The sequence below is a fragment of the Tupaia chinensis genome, unplaced genomic scaffold (genome assembly GCF_000334495.1).
Source record: "Tupaia chinensis unplaced genomic scaffold, TupChi_1.0 Scaffold000659_1, whole genome shotgun sequence".
In the NCBI taxonomy this organism is placed as follows: Eukaryota; Metazoa; Chordata; class Mammalia; order Scandentia; family Tupaiidae; genus Tupaia; species Tupaia belangeri.
The window spans coordinates 335017-339676 of record NW_006160181.1 but is presented as its reverse complement, the minus strand read 5'-3'; the positions used below and the strand labels follow the sequence as shown (position 1 = coordinate 339676).

The window sequence follows — 4660 nt, the reverse complement described above, 5'->3', positions numbered from 1 at the left end:
CTGTCTTTATCTCTACCTGGTGAGTGTGCCCTGTTGTAAATTTTAAAATAATAATAATGACAAATGAAATAATTCTTTTAACAACAACAACAAAAGACGTCTAACTTTGACTGATTACTTTAGTCTTTTCCTCCACCAAATCTTTTGTTACCAGTTGGAAGAAAGTGGAGAAGCTAATCTGTGTTTCTTTTCTTTTTTTTTTTTTTCTTTCTAAGAACTACTTATTTTATTTATCATCATTATTGTTATTATTTTAATTTGTTACAGGGCATGTGTGTTCACTTGTAGAGAGCAGCCAATTTGAGCAAACATGGTGACCTTTTGACATATGCAGAAATGTGGTTCAATGGGCAGTCATATGCAAGGCAATGAATGCCACTAACATGTGAATATGCTAGCTACCTCTATGTTTCTGAAACTGCAAGGCAATATTGGTAAAAGGAATCCACATGTGTTAATCAGGATCTGCCTGAGAAGATTAGAGAAAACTTACATAGAACTACATGGCATGAGGCGTTTTCGCATCTTCAACCAATTAACATCTGAAAACATTCATTCCCTTTTGCATTCCCCTTCCACTTCCCCCATTTTCTGTCCTTTAAAAGAATAAACCTGGGAATGGTTCAGGGCCATGGCTGCCTCTATCAGAGAAGTTGTGACCACCGGATCCCCACTTATCTCTACTTGTGTGTCTTTGAGTTACTTTTAAGTTTATCTTCTAATCCACAGCCACCCCTCCTCAGAGCACACATGCATTTAGCCATACAGGATAAGGCACTCAGCAGCAAGAGAAAATGAGAAAGCAAACTGCCAGGCCCAAACTTAAGCCCTAGTTGGCCATGTGGGAGTCCAATGCCTCTATCACCATTCCATCTGCTGGCCCACTAATTTGTTTTTCAACTAGTTCCTAGTGGAGGTACTAATGAATAACAGAATGTGAAAACAAAAGGAGGTTAGGGAACTGCAGATGGGAGTTAATTCGGTCTGAAATGAAGTAGGCTCACTCAACAAACTAGAAAAGAAGGAAAGCATCTCAGACCAGCTTTGTGGCCTGGTCATTAAGATAGCCAGATTCTTCCCACATGGCCAATCCCACCATTCAAGTCCCAGACCTAGTGGCTTGAGAAACATACTGGGTGTGTGTGTGTGTGTGTGTGTATCCAAAATCCTGAAGAGAAGGAGGGATGGAGGAGAAATGATTGTGGTGTGACCATTCTCAAGGGAGTGCTCTCTCCTCTTCTTTTCTCTCTCTGTGAGTACACATGACCTCTAGTGGGGGGGGGGAGAAGAGGTAAACTACTTTAATATAATAAAAGCTTTATATGAAAAAGCCCACAGCATGGGACCAGCAGTTAGTGTAATGGCTATGTTGCTGGACTCCCACGTAGTTGACCGCAGTTCAAGTCCCAGACCTGGTGGTTTAAACTCACACCAGGCGCGTGTGCGTGCGTTCCCAAGATCCCAAGAGGAGAATGGAGAAGGGATTGCGGTGTGGCCATCCCCCCTGGGGGGTGATTTCTCGCTTTCTGTCTCTCTGTCTGGCGAGCACACGCGCCCTATAGCAAAAACCCTCTAAAAAAAAAAAGAGAAAAAGAAAAAAGAAAAAGCCCACAGCTGGGGCCAGCAGGTGGCATGGTAGTTAAGGGCACTGGACTCCCACATGGCCAACTGTGGTTCAAGTCCCGGACCTGGTGGCTCTCTCTCTCTCTTTCTCTCTCACTCTCTTGCTCTGTCCCTCTCTGGGCAAACTGAAATTAATAAATGAACAAAGAAAGAAAGTTAAATAAAAAATAATTATCAAAAAATAAAAGCCCAGAGCTAATATTATATTCAATGGTAAAAGACTGAAAACTTTTCCTCTAAGATCAAAAAGAAGGCAAGGATGCTCACTTTTACCATTTCCATTCAACATTGCATGACAATTCTATCAAGAGTGATCAGTCAAAAAAAAGAAAGAAAAGGCATCCAAATGGGAAAGGAAAAAGTAAAATTATCTCCATTCAGAGATGATGTGATTTTATACTGGGTTCGTGTCTGGAGACCTTCTGGGTATACCAGGTACACAAGTGCTCATATTCCAGGGCTGGAGGAGGCTAGGAATAGATCATAGCATCAAGACCACTGGGAGTGCTGTTTCTCTCTCGCTCTTTCTCTCACTCATGGAAAAAAAAAGAAACAAACTTCAAAAAAATAAACAGAAAGAAAAGAAAAATCCATCCTGAAATTAATATAGAATCTCAAGGACCCCAAGTAGCCAAAGCAATCTTAAAAAAGAGATACTGGCAGGTAGCAGAGTGGTTAAAACACTGGACTCCCTCATGGTTGATCCTGGTTCAAGTCCCAGACCTGGCAGCTTCCTTTCTTTTTCTCTCTCTTGCTCTCTTTCTCTCTCTGGTCAAATTGAAGAATAATAATAAATAAATACAATTAAATAAATAATTCCTTTTTTTAAAAAAAGAAAAAGAACAAAGCTGGAAACTGACACTTAACTAATTTTTCAAACTTACTAAAAAGCTACAGTAATCAAAACAGTGTGGTATAAGCAAAAAGACAAATGTAGACAAATGGAATAGAATAGAAAGCTCAGAACAAAAACCTCTTATATACGGTCAAATGATTTTTTTTTAGAGGCTTTTCCCTTGTACTTGCTGGAGAGAGAAACAGAGATAGTGAGAGAAAAAGTGAGAAATCACCCCCACCACACCCCCCCAGGGAGTAGCCATGCCACAATCCCTTCTCCTCCATTCTCCTTTTGGGAATTTGATTGCATACACACATGCCCTGGCATGAGTGTCAGGTTGCCAGATTCGGGACTCAAACTGTGGTGGGCCACGTGGGAGTCTAGCAATGTAAGCAATATGTCATCTGCTGGTTTTAAGTCACCAGGTCTGGGTCTTGAACCATGTTTGACTACATGGGAGTCCAGAGATGTAACCATTATGCCATCTGGTTGTCCCTCAAATGACATTTTAAAAGTAAATTAAAATATCATTTATTCTTAGTTATTAATATATTATATATTAATAAATATAAATTGTTATTTGTTACTAATTTATTATTACTTTAAAAAAATTTGCTATAGGGCATGTGAGCTCACCAAATAGAGACAGAGAGAGAAAGAAAGAAAGAAAGTGAGGGAGCAAGCTGCCAGGCCTAGGACTTGAACCACAGTAAGTCATGTGGGAGTCCAGTGCTCTAACCACTATGCAATCTACTGGCCCCTAATCAGATGACTTTTGACAACTGTGCCAAGGCCATTCAATGGGGAAAAGTCTGTTTGTTCAGCAAATGTTATTTGGAAAAATGGATATCTACATGCAAAATAATTAAGTTAGACCCATACTAAACACCATAGTATACAAAATGAACTCAAAATTGATCAGAAGCCTAAATGTAAGCCCTAAAATTGTGCAACTCTTAGAAAACAACATTGGACAAAATCTTCAGGATACCATTTGGCAATGATTTCTTAGATATGACACCAAAAATGCAGAAAACAAAAGAAAAATACAAATTAGACGTCATAAAAATTTCAAAGTTTTGTGCATCAAAAGACAATGTCAGGGTCTGCATGTAGCGTGGTGGTTAAGGACACTGGACTCATGGCTGATCACAGTTCAAGTCCCAGATCTGGCACCTTGCTTTCTCACTCCCCCCACCGCCCCCTCTCACTCTGTTCCCCTCTGGTCAAATTAAAAAATTAAAAAAAAAAGTGGATAAATAAAATAATTCTTAAAAAAAACTAAAGACAATGTCAAGGGCCAGCCAATGGTGTAATGGTCAAGGTGCTGAGTTCCACATGGCTGACTGGTTCAAGTCCCAGAACCAACAACTTGATAATAACCCCAGGCAGGTGTATATGTGAGCCTGAAATCCTGAGAGAAGAATGGAGAGGGGACTGAGACACAGCCATTCCACCATGCTGGGTGATTTCTCACTTTCGTTTCTCTCTGTCTCTCCCCAGTGAGCACATTGTGCCCTATGACAAAAATCAAAAAAAAAAAAAATTCCCTTCCTTGAATTTTTTTTTTTTTTTGAGAGGTTTTTGCTATAGGGCACGTGCACTTACCAGAAAGACAGAGAGAGACAGAGACAGAATGTGGGAAATCACCCATTAGGGGGGGGATGGCCACGCCATAATCCCTTCTCCTCCATTCTCCTCTTGGGATCTTGGGCACACGCGCAAACGCACCCAGTGTGAGTTTAAGCCACCAGGTCCAGGACTCGAACCATGGTCGACTACATGGGAGTCCAGGGACATAGTCATTATGCTAACTGCTGGTTCCCCTTCCTTGAATTCTTCGACAATGAAAAATCAAATATCTTTTTTAGTCTACAGATATAAGAAAATGAATCATAATGATGAAGTGATTGAAAAAATGTGAAATAAGCTCATTACTACAAAGAGATACTGAATTGTGGGAACCAGCAATTAGCGTAATGGTTATGTCGCTGGACTCCCACGTAGTTGACTGCGGTTCGCGTCCCGGACCCGGTGGCTTAAGACTCACGCCGGGCGCATGTGCGTGCGTGCCCAAGATCCTGAGAGGAGAATGGAGAAGGATTTGCGGCGTGACCATCCCCCCTGGGGAGTGACTTCTCGCTTTCTGTCTCTATGTCTCTCTCTGTCTGTCTGGCGAGCGCACGTGCCCTATAGCGA

General features: G+C 41.2%; 1 protein-coding gene across 1 annotated transcript in view; it reads right to left on the bottom strand.

Annotated features, from left to right (window-relative positions):
• Positions 1-4660, bottom strand: part of NUP210L (nucleoporin 210 like) — a 169517-nt gene that overhangs the window by 76493 nt on the left and 88364 nt on the right. The gene's annotated exons all lie outside the window — the stretch shown is intronic.